General features: G+C 41.3%; 1 long non-coding RNA gene across 1 annotated transcript; it reads right to left on the reverse strand.

Moving 5' to 3' along the window:
- Positions 1–1,048: 1,048 nt before the first annotated feature.
- LOC148773672 (uncharacterized) lies at positions 1,049–21,761 on the reverse strand. The gene is made up of 3 exons (XR_016036574.1): positions 21,464–21,761; positions 10,653–10,779; positions 1,049–1,082 (listed from the first exon to the last, which is right to left on the reverse strand). It is a non-coding gene; the product is annotated as an uncharacterized LOC148773672 (long non-coding RNA).
- Between the last annotated feature and the right edge of the window lie 210 nt (positions 21,762–21,971).

Below are 21,971 nucleotides of genomic sequence, written 5' to 3' on the forward strand. Positions count from 1 at the left end.
CTGGAAAAACCATAGCCTTGACTAGATGGACCTTGGTCGGCAACGTAATGTCTCTGCTTTTTAATATGCTATCTAGGTTGGTCATAACTTTCCTTCCAAGGAGGAAGCGTCTTTTAATTTCATGGCTGCAATCAGCATCCACAGTGATTTTGGAGCCCCCCAAAATAAAGTCTGACACTGTTTCCACTGTTTCCCCATCTATTTCCCATGAAGTGATGGGACCAGATGCCATGATCTTTGTTTTCTGAATGTTGAGCTTCAAGCCAACTTTTTCACTCGCCTCTTTCACTTTCCTCAAGAGGCTTTTTAGTTCCTCTTCACTTTCTGCCATAAGGGTGGTGTCATTTGCATAAATGAGGTTATTGATATTCCTCCCGGCAATCTTGATTCCAGCTTGTGTTTCTTCCATCCCAGTGTTCCTCATGATGTACTCTGCACATAAGTTAAATAAGCAGGGTGACAATATACAACCTTGACGTACTCCTTTTCCTATTTGGAACAAGTCTGTTGTTCCATGTCCAGTTCTAACTGTTGCTTCCTGACCTGCATGCAGGTTTCTCAAGAGGCAGGTCAGGTGGTCTGGTATTCCCATCTCTTTCAGAATTTTCCACAGTTTATTGTAATCCACACAGTCAAAGGGTTTGGCATAGTCAATAAGGTAGACATAGATGTTTTTCTGGTACTCTCTTGCTTTTTTGATGATCTAGGGAATGTTGGCAATTTAGTGCTGGGCTTAAAGAAAGTTTGTCTTAGGTGAAATAGATTGTTACCATAACAATTTAAAGCTTAAGAAAAAATGTCTTATATGACTAAGATGAGGAATATAGAAAAAAACATTTGTCCCTTCCTCTTCCTCAAGGGCCCTAGACTCCTTATCAACCTACCTAAGAATTAGCTCTCTCACTTGTCAGGGAGTAAAAATCTCTGGATTCCTGATCTAAGGTCCCCAGGGGTAGGACAGGTCTTTTTTTTTTTTTTTAAGTCAGTATGGTCTGGAAGGGTCTTCCCTGGTGGCTCAGTGGTAAATAATCTGCCTACCAAAACAGAAGATGCAGGTTAAATCCCAGTGTCAGGAAGATCCCCTGGAGAAGGAAATAGCAACCTACTTTAGTATTCTTGACTGATAAATCTTATGGACAGTGGAGCCTGCCAGATTGTAGTCCATGGGGTCCCAAAATTTGGACATGACTTAGTGACTAAATAACGAAAATGGGCTGGAATACTCGCACAGCCGTCATCTTGATGTGGAACTATTATAACAGCTTCCATAGCCTTTCTATGAATCTCCTTGAGGAGAAAGCACTTTTTCTGTAACTGCACCAGAGTACAAAAATATCTATAAATGATAACAGACTTAAAAGACATGGTTAAGCATCTTTTATAGTATAATTGATAATGAAACTTGGTTACAACAACCAGAATTATAAATGATTATGTATAACATGATCTTGATCGTCCAAAATCACTGCAGATGGTGACTGCAGCCATGAAATTAAAAGATGCTTGCTCCTTGGAAGAAAAGCTATGACCAACTTAGAAAGCATATTAAAAAGCAGAGACTTTACTTTAGGAACAAAGGTCCATCTAGTCAAAGCTATGGTTTTTCCAGGGGTCATATATGGATGTGAGATTTGGACTATAAAGAGGGCTGAGCACCAAATAATTGATGCTTTTGAACTGTGGTGTTGGAGAAGACTCTTGAGAGTCCCTTGGACTGCAAGATCCAACCAGTCCATCCGAAAGGAGATCAGTCCTGGGTGTTCATTGGAGGGGCTGATGTTGAAGCTGAAATTCCAGTACTTTGGCCACCTGATGCGAAGAACTGACTCATGGGAAAAGGCCCTGATTCTGGGAAAGATTGAAGGCAGGTGGAGAAGGGGACGACAGAGGATGAGATGGTTGGATGGCATCCACCTACTGAAGGACATGAGTCTGAGCAGTCTCTGGGAGTTGGTGATGGACAGGGAAGCCTGGCATGCCGCAGTCCATGGGGTGGCAAAGAGTCAGACACAACTGAGTAACTGAACAGAACTGATGTATAACATAACATAGCAAACAACAGAGTTAAACATTTCTCTTTGAGTTACTGCAAGAGCCATCTAAAGCATACCCAAAATTAGCTGGAAATCAAAAGAAATTTAATTAAAATTTGGTATGTGGGAAATTTGCCAAAAAGTTTTAAAACTTGGTCAAATAATATCATAGGTCACTATGAGACAATACTTATCTGTTATTAAAAGTAATCTTTCAATAAAACTCTGGAAGAAAGCAAAAGTAGTCTTATCTCAGCCCAGTTCAGTTCAGTGGCTCAGTCGTATCCAACTCTTTGCGACCCCATGAATCACAGCACGCCAGGCCTCCCTGTCCATCACCAACCCCCAGAGTTCACCCAAACTCATGTCCATTGAGTCGGTGATGTCATCCAGCCATCTCATTCTCTGTTGTCCCCTTCTCCTCCTGCCCCCAATCCCTCCCAGCATCAGAGTCTTTTCCAATGAGTCAGCTCTTCGCATGAGGTGGCCAAAGTATTAGAGTTTCAGCTTCAGCATCAGTCCTTCCAATGAACACCCAGAACTGATTTCCTTTAGGATGGACTGGTTGCAGTGTCCAAGGGACTCTCAAGAGTCTTCTCCAACACCATAGTTCAAAAGCATCAATCCTTTGGTGCTCAGCTTTCTTCACAGTCTAGGCATATGGAAAAAACTGCCATTCTGGTAAAAAAATTCTTTCTCAAAAATGTCCTTGTTGCAATAAGGGCTTCCATTAAGCTAATCAATGCCATTCCAAATTCAATAATAAGGGACAGCCTCTGTCAGGAAACTACTGGAGGGGCCCAAACCCAGGCCCGCAGCAAAAACAGGGGACAAAAAAAACAGACTTGGATCATGAATGCCCCAGAATGGAATTGCAACAATCCCTTTCTGAACCCCAACATGGCTCAAAAGGAAAACTAATCTCTGATTTAAATGCTGCCACAACTGGCAGTGGGGTTCCCTGGTGGCTCAGATGGTAAAGTATCTCTCTGCAATGCTGGAGACCCGGGTTCGATCCCTGGGTTGGGAAGATCCCCTGGAGAAGGAAATGGCAACCCACTCCAGTACTCTTGTCTGGAAAATCCCATGAATAGAGGAGCCTAGTAGGCTATAGTCCATGGGGTCACAAAGAGTTGGACATAACTGAGTGACTTTAATTACTTACTTACTTTACAACTGCCAGTGCAGAATTGGACCTTGTTATTACTGAAAGCTATACTTTTGATATTATCAATGAAGTTAAAAGTATTCCTGCAGAAGTTTATGGCCCCCTACCTAAAGGTATACTTGGAAACATTTTAGGCTGCTCCAGCATAACTATGAAAGATATTCATATTTTGCCAGGAGTAATTGATGCTGATTACACAGGCAATATTCAAATTATGGCTCTCTCACATATTTATCAGTCAGTAGAAAAAGGTTCAAAACTTGCACAATATTATTCTTGCCTTGTTTTGTGCTCTCAACAGAGAAATAAGTTAGTAAAGGAGGTCTTGAATCTATGACTGCAGCTTACTGGACTATGCTAATTGACTCAAACCACCTCATATTAACTCTAAAAATTCAAGACCTTTCTTTCAAGGGTTTAATAGACACAGGAGCTGATGTAACTATCATCACACAACAGGAATGGCTCTCCCATTGGCCTTTAAAAAAGGCCTATGGACAAATGTTAGATGTTGGGGGATTCCAAGAAGCTTATCAAAGCCCCTTTCCAAAAATCTGTACAGATCCAGAAGGATATGTTGCTATTAATCATCCTTATATCATGAATATTCTTATAGCTTTATGGGAATGAGATATATTGCAACAGAATCAACTAAAACTGCAAACAAATTTATCCTAAGGGCCACTGCTATTATACCACCATTACACATTATCTGGGCTGATGGCCCCTCTGTCTGTATAGAGAAGTGGCCCATGACTAAAGAAAAAACAGGCATATAGAACAATTGGTTAAAGAACAGTTAGATGCAGGACATATAGAGCCTTTCACGAGCCCATGGAATACTCCCATCTTTATTATCCCCCAAATCAGGAAAATGGTGTTTAATTCATGAGTTAAGAGCAATTAATGCTCAGATGCAACCGATGGTCTCATTACAACCAGGTATTCTAAATCCCTCTCTAATTCCAGAAGATCATGCTATAATAATTATAGATCTTAAGGACTGCTTTATCACCATATCCTTACATCCTGAAGATAAACAGAAATTTGCATTTTCAGTTCCTAATATAAATAATCATCACCCTTTACAATGATATCAATGGGAATACTTGCCTTTTGGTATGGTGAATAGCTCCACAATGTGTCAAAGATTTGTAGATCTAATTCTGTAACCATTATGACAACAATTTCCTGATGCCTATACTTATCATTATATGGAGGACATTCTTTTAGCTCACTCTTCACCACAAAAATTAACAGAAATTCTTTCTTCATTGCAGACATATTTGAATTCACAGGGATTAATTATAGCTCCAGAGAAAATCCAATGCATGCCCCCATGGAAATATCTTGGCTTTCAAATTTTACAGAAAGCAATTACTCCTTTATAATTTTCTTTCAAGGTTCCAGAACCATTAACAGTTTATTCTTTACAGCAATTCTTGGGTCACTTAAATTGGATAAGACCTAGCTTAGGCATCCCAACATATGCAATGTTTCCTTTTTTTCAATTATTACAGGGAAATGAAGACCCTATTTTACCCTGCTCAACATTATGCTTTATTACAACAATTCAGCACTGCTTATGCTAAACATTTTCTTGACAGGTGTTTTCCTTCACATCCTTTTTCATGGATTCTTCTTTCCACAAAACATACTCCTACAGCAATACTTGCACAAATCTTACCTAAAGAGATAAAAATCATCGAATGGCTACATTACTCTAATCAACCAAAATACTGTATCCTTCCTTATCTGCAGGCAAGGCTACATCTATTATAGCAAAGACGCTTACATCTCCATCGCCTTACTGGCTCAGATCCACAAACAATTTATATGGGATTATCTAAAGAAAATGTGAACAATTTCAAATTTCCATATCAGATTTTACAGGGGAATTTATTTACAACTTGCTGATGGATAAAATAATTTCTATTTTACAATTAGTGCCCTTTTCTTTACATCCTATTATTTCTAAGCATCCTATTCCTAACCCTCTACACAAATGGCAATCAAACTCATTTCCCCTCTATACAGATAGCAATCAAGCTTGAGGAATAGTAACCTGGAAGGAAACCTCAGGATGAAAAAAGATCTTTACCAGCCACCAAGCTTCCCCACAACGTTCTGAATAGCTGCTGTCTTGCTTGCTTTACAAACCTTCTCGCAAACTTCCTTTAATCTCTTAACAGATTCCTTTTATGTTGTCAATATCATTCGACAAGATACCCGATTCTATTTTAAATACTTCACCAGATAAACCGTTACTCTCCTTCTTTGTTTCTGTTCAAACTCTTTTATCTAAATGACAACATCCTTTTTTATAGCTCATATTCAAGGACATACACAATTTCCTGGAGCTCTTGTTTTGGGAATCAGCAAACTGATTCCTCTCTTCACTTTGTAGAATCATCGGTTACTGATGCCTTTCAATCACATCAATTCTTCCACCAGGGTGCCAAGGCACTACATAAACCACTTGCTCTAATCCTACAGGAAGCCAAAGAGAAAAGAGAAGCCTGTCCCACATGTCAATTATTAACTCCTTCTCTCCCTGCGGCTGGCATTAACCCTCACGGTCTTTCTTCTAATGAGTTATGGCAAATGGATCTAGGGACCCATTATCTTCCATTTAAACCATTTCACTTTGTACGTGTAACTGCTGATACTTTCTCAGGCTTTTTGTGGGCTACTGCACAACGAGGAGAACAAGCACATCATGTGCGAGCTCACCTTCTTGAATGTTTTGCTATTCTAGGACATCCTCAAACCATTAAAACTGATAATGCTCCATCATACACATCTCATAAACTTCACGATTTCTTTTGTCTATGGGATATTAAACACATCACAGGTATTCCTCACAACCCTACTGGGCAAGCCATTAGTGAATGTGCAAATGGACTACTGAAATTATTTTTAAATAAACAGAAAAGGAAAGAATTAGCAAGAAAGCTGATCGCCGAAGAATTGATGCTTTTGAACTGTGGTGCTGGAGAAGACTCTTGAGAGTCCCTTGGACTGCAAGGAGATCCAACCAGTCCATTCTAGAGGAGATCAATCCTGGGTGTTCATTGGAAGGACTGATGCTAAAACTGAAGCTCCAATACTTTGGCTACCTTACATGCGACAAGTTGACTCACTGGAAAAGACTCTGATGCTGGGAGGGATTGGTGGCAGGAGGAGATGGGGACGACAGAGAATGAGATGGCTGGATGGCATCACCAGCTCGAAGGACATAAGTTTGAGTGAACTCCAGGAGTTGGTGATGGACAGGGAGGCCTGGCGTGCTGTGATTCATGGGGTCGCAAAGAGTCAGACACGACTGAGCGACTGAACTGAACTGAACTGAACTGAGGGAATGATTATATGTTGCCTTATTCACTCAATCACTTGTCAGTTTCCAAAAATTCTTCACAATCTGCTGCTGCTAGACATTTTGCTCCTCCATGTTCTCAAGAATACTCTCTGATACTTTCTAAACAACCACCCTCTCCTATTTGGCAAGGACCTGTTAAGTTACTAACATGGGAAAAGGATGTGCTGCTGTTTTGTCTTCATTAGGTTCACTTTGGATCCCTGCCCGTTGTGTGAAATCTTATCATGAGTTGGTGCCAAGGACTTCAAGATCCATTACCAGAGTTTTGTCTACTGACACCCAGATGACTCCTCCTGGCATGCCTCCTCCAAAAAGACTGAGGAATAATCATCCACCAGCCGCTGCCATTACTTGGGGTTATATTAAACGTCTTACTTCAAGAGCTGAAATAGAACTGGCACACCTATTATTCCTGAAAATATGTTGCTTTCCCTTCTAGCCACTATAGCTGCTAACTCTGCCCACAAAGTATGGCTGTATTGAGTTAGTTTTTTCATTCTGTTTTTCACTAGGTTTCCTGCTAATATATTACCTAATAATAACTATATATACTGGGCTCACTAAATGAACCCCCCTTTATTTCTCTATTGTCGCATGGGAAGATCCAGAAATTCCTCTTTCTAGCAATGACTCCACCATTACTGAGGGAGAATGGCTTTCTCCTCCATCTCCTTTACCTATGCACACCTTAGATTCTCCCTGGACCATCAATGCTTCACATCTACCCTTATGCATAACCAATTCAACAAATGCACAAATATCTTATACCAGCACTCAATGGTATATGAATAATATGATAAGATCCCCCCAAAACAGGATCTTGAATCCTTACCATTAAACATCAGACTTCTTTGTTTACTTCTGGCTTCTTAGGAAACTTAACATCTGGAATGTCTCACACTAAACCATCAATCCCATTATGTACTCAGTCCTGGGTTGATATGGGACATTTGACAGATTTAATTGGCACGTCTGCTGATCAAGCAATATTTTCACACAGCTCCTCCTGACTGATAGCTATACTATAGAAAATTGGGGTCCACAAAGAGTATTAGTTCAAGATATTAACAGAACTTGACATGGTCAGATTTGGAATTGTTTCTTCCCTTTTACTATAACAAATCTGATCCTTTATGGAATCCCGGATTTGCAGGACCTGTACTTCGATTAAAATATGCACCATTACAATGTGGTTTAGTTGCTGTTGTGTCCAACTCTTGCAACCCCGTGGAATGTAGCCTGTCAGGCTCCTCTGTCCATCAGATTTTCCAGGCAAGAATATTGGAGTGGGTTGCCATTTCCTTCTCCAATACTCTCCTACTAAAATCCTCATGTAGCATCTTTCACTTCCTTTCTTCTCACAGGTTTTACGACAAGGCCTTGCAACCTTTAACAATAGTCATTTCATTTGGCACTTTACAGACTTGAATGCCCATGTTAATATCTGCACGACCAGACCATACATCTTTGCACTTGCTTATAAGTTTACCCTTTCTAATTTCTCCTTAACTCTACCATCTGGAACTGTTCTCACTCCATGTTATAACTATTCCCCCTTAGTTAATCACTCATATATTTTTATTCTGAAATGACAAGCCCAAACTTGGATACCTGTTACTGGCATGACGGTTCTCCCCTAGCTCAAATTGTTCAAACTCTTTCCAATCTAGTTTGGCATAAAAAAGCATTTTTTAGGAGCTCTTTCCATTTCCGTAATAGTTGTTACTGAGAGAGTCAATTCCTAAGTAGGTTAATAAGAAGTCCGGGGTCCCTGAGGAGGAGAGAGGGGTCTGGGGCTCTTGAGGAAGAGATAGGGGTCTGAGGTTCTCAAGGAGAAGAAAGGACAAACATTCTTTTCTTTAAGCCTGGAGCTGATGATTACATAACAACACAACTCAGTTTAGGGATTATACAAAAACAATGTATCCTGCTTGAAGACAGTTTCTCCTTCTTAAAAAGCTTATGGCTAATCTTGTTATCTTAAAATGTAAATTATTGGAATGGGTTTGATTTATTGTAATAGCCAATTGAAAAAGTATATAATTCCCTTTTTTAAGACTAGTGAGGAGGGCATTCTTTGCACCCTTTCTGATGTCTATGTCAGATGCTTTCTATGTTTCTTTTCATACTTTAATAAAACTCTGCTACACAAAAGCTCTTGAGTGATCAAGCCTGGTTCTTGGTCCTGAAGCTAAATCTTCTTCGGAGATCATGAATCCAGCATCATTCACCGTAAGTTATCATTACCACAGCAGCTGCTATTGCAGCAACTGCTGCCACTGCCCTTTCTATTTCCTTAAAAACTGCCAACCAGCTATAGACTCTTATGACTGATATAGCTCTGACTTTACTGAACAAGTAGCAATTGATCAAATGGTTTTATCTCGACTTGCAGCTTTGGAAGCTGCAGTTTCATGGCTTGGTGAGCAAGCAGTGTGATCTTTGGACTCAATCACAGACTGTGACAGCATGTTTTCTCATGTGTGTATAACACCTTATTTTGCTCATAATTATTCTGAAACCTGGAATAATTTGCGTCAATGACGAGATCCAAAATCAGAGGCTATACTTAATGACTCTGACCTACATTTACAAGACATCCTTCATCAACAGACTCAATCCTTTCAACAACACTCTTCAGATGTTACTATTCAAACCCTCTCAGATATAGCTACATGGTCCAACCTAAAAAACTGGCTCTCCTCCCTAAATATAAAGTCTTGTTGTTGTTTTCTTTTATCTTATTCATAATATTGCTTTGTGTTTTGTTCCTAGTCAGAACATTGATTACCTTATTTTCTCAGCTTATCCACACTGAGGTGATGCTAACACTGTTCCTCTGACAAGAAGATCAAAGAAGCATTCATTAAAGGAAACAAGAAGAGGGGAATTGTAGGAACCATGTTTTCTCAGGAATGTCTCCTGGAGGTCCAGAGGTAATCACACAAGGGTTGTAAAGAAAGGTCTTTGAAGATAAGGGGGTTTGTTCTGCGTACATATTTCTCTGGCTACATTCAGTCTTTTCAGTCATATCCCTGTTATTGAAAGTTAAATAAGCCAATTGGAACAAATCATTCACTGGACTCTGAGGACCAGCAGATGCTTTCTAAATTTTGGGCCTGATGTCTGTGGCAGACTGGACTATAAAATAGAGAGCCAAAAGGGGCTATCCCTCAGGGGAGGAGGGCTCCAAATTTGTATGCTTCCAAAAAATTTTTACTAATCTCCCTCAGAAGACCGCAGGATTTTCATTTTGTCCTTGTTGGATCTCTTTCAATTTTATAATTAATAATTTACCATAAGTTTACCATAAGTAAACTTTACCATACGTTTCTTCATACCCTCTCTTAAACAGTTAGTCATATGGCCCCATCTATCTCTCTGTCAATAGGATGAACTGGTAATTCCATTGTGGGTTTGCCTCAAGGATGTCTTGTTCTGCACCCAGTATACCCTGGTAGCTCAGACAGTAAAGAATTAGCCTGCAATGCAGGAAAACTGGGTTCAGTCAGAAAGATCCCTTGGAGAAAGGAATGACAACTCACTTCAGTATTCTTGCCTAAAGAATTGCATGGACAGAGGAGCCTAGTGGGCTACAGTCCATGAGGTCACAAAGAGTTCGACTTGACTGAGTGACTAACACTTTCTTTCCATCCAGTGTAATGTATGACCCATAGGGTGTCTCCATAGGGTTAAAATGTTCTCTGTGTCTTTTCTTGAATTATCCCTCCAAGCTACACATGCCTTAAATTTCCCTTGGGTTCCATTACCAACATTACATGCAAGGTCATGATAATTTGGACATATAGTACCTCACTCTATTTAAATTTCCTAACTGATTGTGATGAAATCTGATTGCATAACCTAATATTTATTTTTTCTTTTTAAATTCCTGTTGTTTGACTCTTTCCCCATCCCAGAGTATATGGTCCAGAGAGGTATTGGCCAGGATTGATGCAGCCTGACCCATTTGAGACCTAACCCTGAGGTGTTGTCTCTAACTTCTGTGCTATCTACAATTTCACTATTAAGTCAAAATCCACCATGCAATTCAGTCAAAATTTGTACTTACAATTTTAAATGTTATCCTTTTCAAAGTAGTCTCCCAACCAGGTGTCAGTGCCTGAAATATTGTCACAAAGAAATGGCACAGAAGACATTCCCAGTGGCGGTGATGATGAGCAGGAGTTGGTCTAGATCTAAGTTGAAAATAAAGAGTCAGCATTTGTAAGGGTCAGAGGGAGGGGCATAAAAGCAATCAAAAAGTACTTCTTGGCTGTCACACAGATCTTCTAGGGTTAACAAAAGAAAGGAAGGAAGGAAGGAAAGGAAAGAAAGAAAGCGAGCAGGAATAAACAACAATGCAAGAATGTAAGAGAAAAACCTGAGAGCCAGGTAGAAGAGGATAGAAAGTAACAGTTCTGTCCCGGACATGCTGTTGGATATGCATAAGCATATGGAATTGACCCTCTGGTAAAAAATGAGCAGACACTGGCAGAGTGTCCTCCCCAGTACACCTGGTTCACGGCATCCCACAGGCCTGTTAGGGACCGAGATCTAACTCTACACCTTTCCTAACCTTTCACAATCCCTTCATGGTCATCAGCTGAAACTGTTCACCTCAGATTGGAACTTGAATCCACTTGACAGGGATTCAAACTCAGCTAAGACCGTCTTTCAACTGAGATCACACACTTGGTTTAAGGACTTAATGAAGCTCAGGTTCTTTCATCACTGAAAGAATTCAGACTCTCCACAGACAGAATGTGGACCATCTCAGATGGTAAGAGTGGCCTTGAAATATGGCATGATTAACTTCTATGGCGGAGAAGGCAATGGCAAGCCACTCCAGTACTCTTGCCTGGAAAATCCCATGGATGGAGGAGCCTGGTAGGCTGCAGTCCATGGGGTCGCTAAGGGTCGGACGCGACTGAGCGACTTCACTTTCACTTTTCACTTTCCACTTTCACACATTGGAGAAGGAAATGGCAGCCCACTCCAGTGTTCTTGCCTGGAGAATCCCAGGGAAGGGGGAGCCTGGTGGGCTTCCGTCTATGGGGTCACACAGAGTCGGACACGACTGAGGTGACTTAGCAGCAGCAGCAGCAGCAACTTCTATGGGCTGGGTAATGTCATAGGCTAATGTGTGAGAGAATTATTCCAGTTATTTTGGGGAGGGGATGGGGATTTCCAGGAATTGGGCCACCCACTGCCTGCTTTTTGGTCTTTGATAGCCTTGGAAGTGTCATGGTGCACGTGGCTGTGTTGTTAGCTTGCTGATGTTTATGATGAGAGTATACTGAGGCTCAAAGTGTAGTGGAAGTAGACTAATTGTCATCTTTGACTGATTTGGTTCTAGTCAGTTTATGTCATGTCCTCAGGCTTGTCATTCTTTTAAAGTGTGTGCCCTGCCCCCTTCCCTCCTGTTTCAGTTATTTCTTGCCTCAACACCTCATCTCCAAGTTTATTGGCCTGTTGTGTGGCAAACAGAGCAAGCTTGGACTTGATAATAATTTCTGCCACCATCAGGTTAGGTTGGGTACTCTGGGATCCCCGGGAGATTCCTACAGGGACTGGTCCAGGGGAGCTTTACAAAAGGAATGACTTTAAAAGCTGAACCACATGTTCAGTTGAGTCCTCAGTACAGAAAGAGGAAAAGTAAAGAACAAAGGGAATTTTAGTAGGAAAAGGACAGAGGCAGACTCTGAGAGGGAGGAAGAAGCTGTTAAAGGAAAAAACTACAGGCCGCAAAGAGCATCACTTGTTTTAAAGCCATAATGCCAAACCTAGATTTAATACCTGGACTAATTATAGTTTCAGCTGTTGTAGCCACACGTTCCGGGAAACAAACTCACTAAGAAGGACAGTGCAGATAGTGGAGTGCAGTTTATTACACTGGTGGACCCAAGACAGTCTCCTCTTAGCCAAGGACCCCAACCAGCATTTGTGAAAATCTTTTATACCCCATGTGTACGTGTCTGAACCCACCACCCCAAATTCCTTGAGACTTACATAAACAAAGGAAGGGTAAATTCAATCACAATAACCCCATCATTCACGTGTTAGGTGTTCAAACAGTTAATAATCAATAAGCCTGTGGTTACACTCTGATAGATACAGAAAAAAATTATGATCTGTCCAGAGGCAGGGGTGATTAGAGTATGTTTTCTTTTAGGCAATGTGTGACCTGGATGTGATCTTCAAGAATCCCCTGTCCAGAGAGGGTCTTATCCTTCTATTGTAGTTTCCATAGGCACTAAGCACAGAGTTCAGAGTCCATTGGAGAGGTGGCCGAGCATGATCAGCATGAACAGGCCTAAGATGGAGTCCAGGCTCTATGAATTCCTTCTTCACAACCTTTACCAGAAATGTAATCTTAACCAATGAGATAATGTGATGGGCCTTCTATACCTGTCAGAGGAAGAAAGAGGAAGAAGAGGCATCTGCAGATAAAACTGAAAGATTGCTGCCACAAGCCATGAGCACTTGGATTCATGGCCTAAGGAGAAGAAGAATTCAATCTGGGGCCAGAGACAAGGCTTGATTACTCAGAACTTTTTGTGTAATAAAGTTTTATTAAAGTATAAAAGAGATGGTGAAAACTTCTGACGTAGACATCAGAAGGGGACAGAAAGAGTGCCCCCTTGCTAATTTTCTGCAAGGAGCTATATACCTGTTGGCAAGCTGCTACTTAGAGAAAAGAAATGCCTCAAAACTGAGAGAGTGGCACCAGGCCTCTCACCTACAACATGCATTTTGAGATAGCTTTGACTCACTCAAGGTGAGTCATCCGGAACCAAAAAGCCATTGACATGAATCTTGAAGAAAGGCAGATTTCCAAGCAAATACATAGTTCATTAACATAGCTCAAGGAAGACATTTCCATGAGAAAAAATGCATTGGTTAGCTCAAGTTTTGAGATAAAGTTAAGTTCAGGTGGACCAGGTGTCACGATGACAACACAGGATTAGGAGAGGAAAAAAAAAAAAGTCTGCCACTTGCAGTTTATCTCTTTCTGTCACTTGGGGACCTCTGTCTGACCTCCCTACTGAGGCTATTAACACTCTCAAAACCCTTGCTCTTGCCTTTCCTTCTCTACTAAAAGATGTCCTGGTCTAAAAATAATCCTTTCTTTTCTTTCTCTAATAGCTCCCTTGCTCCTCCATTTTTCCCATTAAAACCTTCTGTTTCATGCTACCCTGGGAGAACCTTCCAGATTGCTAGACGAGATTGTGCCCTGTTCATGAATCATTGAATAAAGCCAATTAGAGCTTCAAATGTACCTGCTTAAACTTTGTATTTTAACAAGAATTTAAAAAGTCTTGTTTTCCCGCTGGAAAGGTTTAAAGGGATCTTGGCAGGGTTTCCCAATTCCTGACAGGAAAAGGGGTGGAAACAGTGAGGGGCTGCTATGCAACTATACAGGTTGCTTTCCCTGATGCTGGGAAAGATTAAGGGCAGGAGGAGGAGAGGGTGGCAGAGGATGAGATGGTTCAATGGCATCACCAACTCAATGGACGTGAGTTTGATCAAACTCTGGGAGATAGTGAAAGACAGGGAAGCCTGGCATGCTGAAGTCCATGGGGTGGCAAAGAGTTGGACACTACTTAGTGACTGAACAACAATTGGGCTCTGGTGGCTCAGCTGGTAAAGGATCCCCCAACAGTGCTGGAGACCTGTGTTCAATCCCTGGGTTGGGAAGATCCTATTGAAGAAGAAATTCATAGGGCCTGGACTCTGTCTTAGGCCTGTTCATGCTGATCATGCTCGGCCACCTTTCCAATGGACTCTGAGCTCTGTGTTTAGTGTCTATGAAAACGACAACAGAAGGATAAGACCCCCTCCAGACAGGGGAACCTTGAAGATCGTGTCTAGGTTACTCATCGCCTAAGAGAAAACATACATTAATAACCCCTTCCTCCAGACAGGCCATAAATTTTTCTGTATCTATTGGAGTGTAACTTCCGGTTTATTGATTATTGGCTAGTTGTTTGACTGTTTGAGCACATGAGCACATAGCACGTGAATGATGGGGTTATTGGGATTGTATTTTCCTTGGTTTATGTAAGTCTCAAGGAATTTGGAGTGGTGGGTTCGGACACATACACATGGGGTATAAAAGATTTTCACAAATGCTGGTTGGGGTCCTTGGCTAAGAGGAGACTCTGCCTTGGGCCCGCCGGTGTAGTAAACTGCACTCCACTATCTGCATTGTCCTTCTGAGTGAGTTTGTTTCCCGGAACGCGTGGCTACAACATGATGGAGAAGGGGAAGGCTACCCACTCCGGTATTTGGGCCTGGAGAATTTCATGCACTGTATAGTCCATGGGGTCACAGAGTTGGACACGACTGAACAACTTTCACTTTTACTTTTCAGTCTCTTTACCTGTTAAATGGAGATTATAATACTTTCTTCTTAGGAGATTTAATATTTTTCTTTCTTTCTTCTTATAATAGTTCAAATTGGATTGGATCAGTTTTCCCAAAAGTAGGTTTCACAATGGGATTTTAAATGAGCAATTTTCATGGTCATGATCATTTTATTGTTCTTGTCAACTAACTACAAATTGGCACTTGCCAAGGGTATTTGCCATCTGCCCCTGCAGAGATTGAACCCTGTGCTCTTGTAGCTATTGACCTTCAACAAGACTTAGAGGGAGTTCAAAGTGGAGAATGAGGCAACTAACCCTTTCATCTTCTTACATCTAGAAATGTTGCAGAAACCAGTAATTGAGAAACCAAGCACCATACTTGGAGAATTGGCGAACTCAGGTTTATTATGCAAGTGGGCCCAGAGAAGTTAACACTTCAAGCTCTGAGCCCTGAACAAAGGTGTTACAGAGTTTTTATAGACAGACCCTAGTGGGCCACACTAACTGCTAATAGGCTGGTTTAAACTAAGGGGTTTCGAGTGTAGGAGCAGCAGTTAAGATGGGGAGGGGGATGCCTGAGCTTTACACAGACAGGCATGATCAAGCATGTTTGCAGGGGCCAGGCAATTGCAAAGAGCAGAACAAGGGTAAGTGAGATAAGCTTCACTTCCTAGTATTTTAAGTCCCCACTTTCTGAGACTATGTGACCTATGTGATCCAGACTTTGCAAGGAGCAAACTGAGGCAGAAAGAGCAGGAAGTTATGTAAAATTTTAACTTTTCCTCTTCATTCCCCTCTGTTGATGATTCTGTCACTCGTTGTAGAAAACATCATCTCATGTTTTAGTAGGACATTCAGAGCTCCCCATCGTTTAGGGAGCTATATTGAGCTATTACAATTTGTAACTTTATGGATTCAATCCAAGAGGTTATGAACTGGGTAACTGCACAGACAATACAAGAGCACTGCAAAGAGCACGAAGAGAGGACCTGTTAAAGGGAGAAGTCATGATGCCCCGCGCCAGATATTGTTCCAGTTACCCCAGGAATTAGCTAGTTTCTCTCTCTTTTTAATGATTTGTTCCCTTAGCTGTTGTACCATGTCCCTGACTACTTCTGATTGGTTTACATAAAAGCAGCATTCTTCATTCAAGAAGAGGTAGAGTTCTCTCTTATCAGCTGTCAGTAGGTCTCAGTTCAGTTCAGTTCAGTCGCTCAGTTGTGTCCGACTCTTTGCGACCCCATGAATCACAGCACACCAGGCCTCCCTGTCCATCACCAACTCCCGGAGTTCACTCAAACTCATGTCCATTGAGTCGGTGATGCCATCCAGCCATCTCATTCTCTGTTGTCCCCTTCTCCTCCTGCCCCCAATCTCTCCCAGCATCAGAGTCTTTTCCAGTGAGTCAACTCGTCGCATGAGGTGGCCAAAGTATTGGAGTTTCAGCCTCAGCATCAGTCCCTCCAACGAACACCCAGGACTGATCTCCTCTAGAATGGACTGGTTGAGTCTCCTTGCAGTCCAAGGGACTCTCAAGAGTCTTCTCCAACACCACAGTTCAAAAGCATCAATTCTTCAGCAATCAGCTTTCTTCACTCCAACTCTCACATCCATACATGACCACGGGAAAAACCATAGCCTTGACTAGACGGACCTTGGTTGGTAAGTAGTGTCTCTGCTTTTTAATATGCTGTCTAGCTTGGTCATAACTTTCCTTCCAAGGAGTAAGTGTCTTTTAATTTCCTGGCTGCAATCAGCATCTGCAGTGATTTTGGAACCCCCCAAAATAAAGTCTGACACTGTTTCCACTGTTTCCCCATCTATTTCCCGTGAAGTGATGGGACCAGATGCCATGATCTTAGTCAGCAGGTCTACCACTCTCCTATTCTGTAAAACCACCTCAGCCAGGGAGTCTAGTTGGTCCTGTAATGAAAAGCACAGCAATAATACTGATTAGGGATAGAGATCAAAGTTGACAATGAAAATCCATCGATATTTTGATAGCCAGATCCTCAAGCTTCCACCGTGCCTTAGCCAGCCAGCTGCCAGAGTGTGGCTGGAGCAAGACTGAAGAATCCTCAAGCTTCTGCCGTGCTTTGACTAGTCAGCTTCCGGAGTGACTAGAGTAGGGCTCAGTATCTTTCGTGTATGAGGACCATTGTCTTTGGAACCAGAACTTGAGGTTTTTGGGGTCCCAAACTGCTTTCCAGGTATCCTCATCACAGGAAGTAGTTGCCTTCTTGACTCTGGTAGGGGGGATCCAAGGGATGACACCTATAACTTTAACAGCAGTAGGGGTTGCCAGGATGGCCATGTGAGGGCCTGTTCAAACTGGCTGAAGTGTTTTTTTTTCCCCTAATCTTTAACCCTCATCAGACCTTTAACCCTCTAATCAGACCTCATCTCCTGGATGATAGGGATGAACCCAATTGCCCAAAGGACTGGGTGTCCTTTCTAAGTTTTCTCGGGTGATATGGCAGAAGACTTTTCCAGGGCCTGGAGATGTTGGGGCATCTCCAGTTCAGCTAGTTGTTGGCGATCTCCCTTGAGCATTTTTGTTGCAGGAAAGGGGACCCCTTCCAGGGCCCCAAACTGGGCTCTTGTCTAACACTCGGAAAAGAATTGTCCAAGGAGACACATGCTGACAAAGCAAGAGACTTTATTGGGAAAGGGCACCCGAGTGGAGAGCAGTAGGGTAAGGGAACCCAGGAGAACTGCTCTGCCACGTGGCTCGCAGTCTTTGGTTTTATGGTGATGGGATTAGTTTCCGGGTGGTCTTTGGCCAATCATTCTAATTCAGAGTCTTTCCTGGTGGCACACGCATCCCTCAGCCAAGATGGATGCTAGCGAGAGGGATTATGGGAAGTGGACGTACACCCAGTGTCTCCTTTCCACCTTTCCCAAACTCTTCCGGTTGATGGTGGCTTATTAGTTCACTATTCCTTATCAGAATCTCCTGTCATAAAACAACTCATGCAAATGGTTACTATGGTGCCTGGCCAGGCTGGGCGGTTTCAATCAGTGTGCTTCCCCTAACATTTTTATTATTAGGGGTGGTCTCCCATATAAGATCTCAAAGGGACAAATAGCCTGAGGACCTTGCGGTGCATTTACAGAGGGAGATGAGAGTCCACAGAATGATAAGGCAGCTTGTTCTAGCACTGTCTGGGTGTTGGCCAGGGGGTATTCTTGTCGTACTCCTACTTGGAGAAACAAACTTAAGAAAGCTAAGATTAATAGAAGTAGGAAAGCTGCTGGGGGGCTAGCCAGGAAAACCAGGTCTAGACATTGGTTTGTGACATTAGTGTTTCTCTATGTGTGGGAAGATGCAAGAATCTGGACTCATAAAAATCTTTACCTGAAAACATCTGACTATCTGAAGGCCTGCTTTTCCAGGGTTTTCCCAGAGCACAGAGTGCCTTATTTTTTGTCTCCACCCTGAACGCCTTTCAAGGGGGTGTTGAAGGTCAGCATCTTATAGTGGTCATATTTAATCTTTGTAGAGGCAGCTGGCAAGGGCCAACTTCCAGTCAGCAGGGCCCCTTCATAGCCACATATTTGACAATGTTTTGGGGGCATTTCATAGTCATTGTGTCCCATGGTGGGCTTATTCCCAGGTCTAACAAAGATTCCGTTGACAGGCCACTCAATGTATTATCACTAGTAAGCAACAAAAGTCTTGTAAGCAACAAAAGTCTCTGGACTATACCTGTCTTAAACTAGCCTCTTGGTCCAGGAAAATATTTCCTCTTGTTGTTTCTTCCCACATCTAGAGATACATTATTACAATTATTGATCTCATATGGACCTGCATATCAGCATTTTATCACAGCCTCAGTCACACATTTGGTAACATAAGAAATTATCTTTTGAAGCAAGCTACATAGAAAATAAAATAGCTAGCAGTTATTAGTAAAGTCACAAGCAAGAATTTAAGTCAAGAACTTTCACTGGATATAGCCCAGTATAACCCAGGTCATCTGACTTAGTTAAATGATTATAGAAAAGTGTTAAACTCCTGGTTGTACATCATGGAGCATTTGACCTTTATCCAAAGATTGGTTACTGAGATAAGCTTTAGAAAAAATCTTAGAGTGTCCTTTTTAATAACTTAATTAAGCCTTTTAGCAATATAACATAACAAGGAACTATCTCAGAAGTGAGTCTTAGTAAGCACAGACCTTAATTAACAAAACTAGAATTTAATATTCAGTGAAACATAACTTTTTCTTTTTTTGGAGAATTCATTGTGAGGGCATTAACACTGTAGCCAGGTAAGGCTTTAACCCATCAAATAAAAATGGAGTCTGTCAGGGAGCCAGGAAAAGCCAAGCGGTTGTCTTGGATTTCCCACAGACCTGGCTCTTTGATTTTCAGCTGTTGTTCATCCATTTTTAATTTCCTGATATAGGGCCAGACTATTGCCATGTTTTAAGGACATCAGGATAGCAAAAGTCTAACTGTGAGGGGTTATTTTTGTTGTTGTTGAAGCAGAATAAGCTTTGTCTACGTGTACCATAATCTTAAATAATGTTTATTTACTTTGCCAAAGTAATAAAAAGATTTTAAAAACAAATATAAATCACTTAAAGGCAAAAAAATTCATAATCTGTTATTGAAAGCTATATCTTAAGAAAACTTTGTTCTCTAAAAAGAGAGAAGACCAAATTTCAATCTGGTACCAGCTTACTGTTAATAACAAAATTTGTTTATCTGCTTAATCTTAGAAAGTCTTTTTCATAAATCTTGAAGAACTAGCAGTATTTTTCTAAAGGTATGAGAGTAAAACCATAGAAGGCATATTTAAAATCTGATTCTATTGCAATTGACAAAGAAACCTGGTCATAACACTTTAACATGATAACTAGAATTATAATTGACCATATTTTATCAGGGCATATCAGATCTATATGAATTTCACATAATTTTAGGATATCTATATTAGTAACATCAACCTTACAGTATAATGTGAAAAGATTTATCACCCATTTAACAGTACTTACCATGTGATTTAACATGTCCAATGAACCAAGCTAGCTTAATAGCTCTTTGGGATGTCTCAGGGGCCCTCTTAAGCATCCCAAAGTTAGCTAGAAGTCAAGTTATTCAGGAAATTTTGTCAATAAATGTCAAAAGGGTTTATAACACTCAGTCAGGTAGGATCATATAAGTTACAGTGAAATAATAGCTATTTACTTAGCCAAAGTTAACAAAAGATTTTAAAGGTAAATATAGAACAGATCAATTAAGAGATAAAGAAACTTAAATCTATTATTAAAAGCTGTTCAACATCTGAAGAAAGTATATCCTTTTAACAGAGAGACAGGCCAAATTCAAGTTTTGCACCTGCTTACTTTAAACTCATTTAGGTAAACTTAATTAAATCTATTTTAAACTTAATCCTACACCGACTCTGTGGACATGAGTTTGAGTGAACTCCGGGAGTTGGTGATGGACAGGGAGGCCTGGCGTGCTGTGATTCATGGGGTCGCGGAGAGTTGGACACAACTGAGTGACTGAACTGAACTGAACTGAACCATGCACAAAACTTTTTTAGGGTCCATTTTCCACAAACCTTTTAATTACTTTCTGTAACAGCCACCTGTAAGTCAGTCTTACTTTCTCTTCCCTTTATAAAATGTAATTTTGTTTTTTATATCTTCTTTATTAAAAACATGCATCTTACTTCCTTATTAGATTAGCAAACAAACATTAATACTAGATATTTAATATTGAATATTTCCCAGTTTACGTTAACCTGAAATTTATTTAGGTTAATTTTTCTTGTATTTAGAATTGTTTGATTTGTAAGCGCTTACTTTTCTTTAGGTCAATTAAATGAGAACTCATTTACAACTTCAACAATATTATCAGAAAAAAAAGACATACACTGAGACATACATAAATCCAAACAGACAGAGATCTTATAGTTTTCTGTTTGAAATTTAAAATATCTCTTTGACTCTTTTTTTCTTTGCTTGAAGTTGTAATTTGCCCAAGTCTGAGGTCTCAGGCAAAGTGGGCTGTGTATTTCAAGGACATGGAAAGGGTTAACTTCAAGCTTTTTCCTAGGCAGGCCTTTTAACAAGCTAGTTGTTTTTAATTGCATATGCAAAAACGATTGATTTTCCAGTTTCCAAAAGGAAAAATTTCTCTTACTCTGTTCAATCAGCAATCACACACTCACAATCATTCAGTGGCTATCACAGTGCCTCCCTTCTCCTGAGTCCCCAGGTTTCCTTAACTGTTGCTCCCTTCCTGGGAGCTCCAAGGAGCTTATCAGTCACAATGTCTTCCTTCTCCTGAGCACTCAGGTTTCCTTAAATGTTGCTCCCTTCTTGGGAGCTCCAAAGGGGTTATTAGTCACAATGCCTCCCTTCTCCTGAGTCCTCAGTTCTCTCTCTCTGATGCACCTTTCCTGGGAGCTCAGTCTTTCTGGGAGGTACCTGCTGGGAGGTGTCTTCTACCCATTGGGGTAGAACCTACCTGGGGACTGGCCCCAGGGCCTTACCTGATCCTGTGGCCATTCCTGGTGAGTTGGTCTGTCCCTCCAATGAGTCCAGTCAGGGCTCAGCCTTCTAGAAAGTCAAAACACTGGTCTGAAAGAGAACCCAGAATACTGTCAGGTGGTATAGGCCTCCTTGTTTGTCTCGGGTTCCTTCTCTCCAGCCTGGCTGAGCCACCAATTTGGCGGCTCAAGGGGCTGGCGTGGTTGGAATCTCACTGGGGCCTCCAGAAATGTTGCAGAAACCAGTAATTGAGAAACCAAGCATCATACTCAGAGAGTTGGAGAACTCAGGTTTATTATGCCGGTGGGCCCAGAGGAGTTAGCACTCCAAGCTCTGAGCCCTGAACCAAGCGTTTTTATAGACAGACACTAGTGGGCCACACTAGCTGCTAGTAGGCTGGTTTAAACTAAGGGGTTTCGCATGCAGGAGCAGCAGTCAAGATGGGGAGGGGGATGCCTGACAGGGATGATTAACCATGTTCTCAGGGGCCGGGCAATTGCAAAGAGCAGG

The sequence above is a fragment of the Moschus berezovskii genome, chromosome 27 (genome assembly GCF_049115385.1).
Source record: "Moschus berezovskii isolate FMDL1 chromosome 27, NW_MosBer_1.0, whole genome shotgun sequence".
Taxonomy (NCBI): Eukaryota; Metazoa; Chordata; class Mammalia; order Artiodactyla; family Moschidae; genus Moschus; species Moschus berezovskii.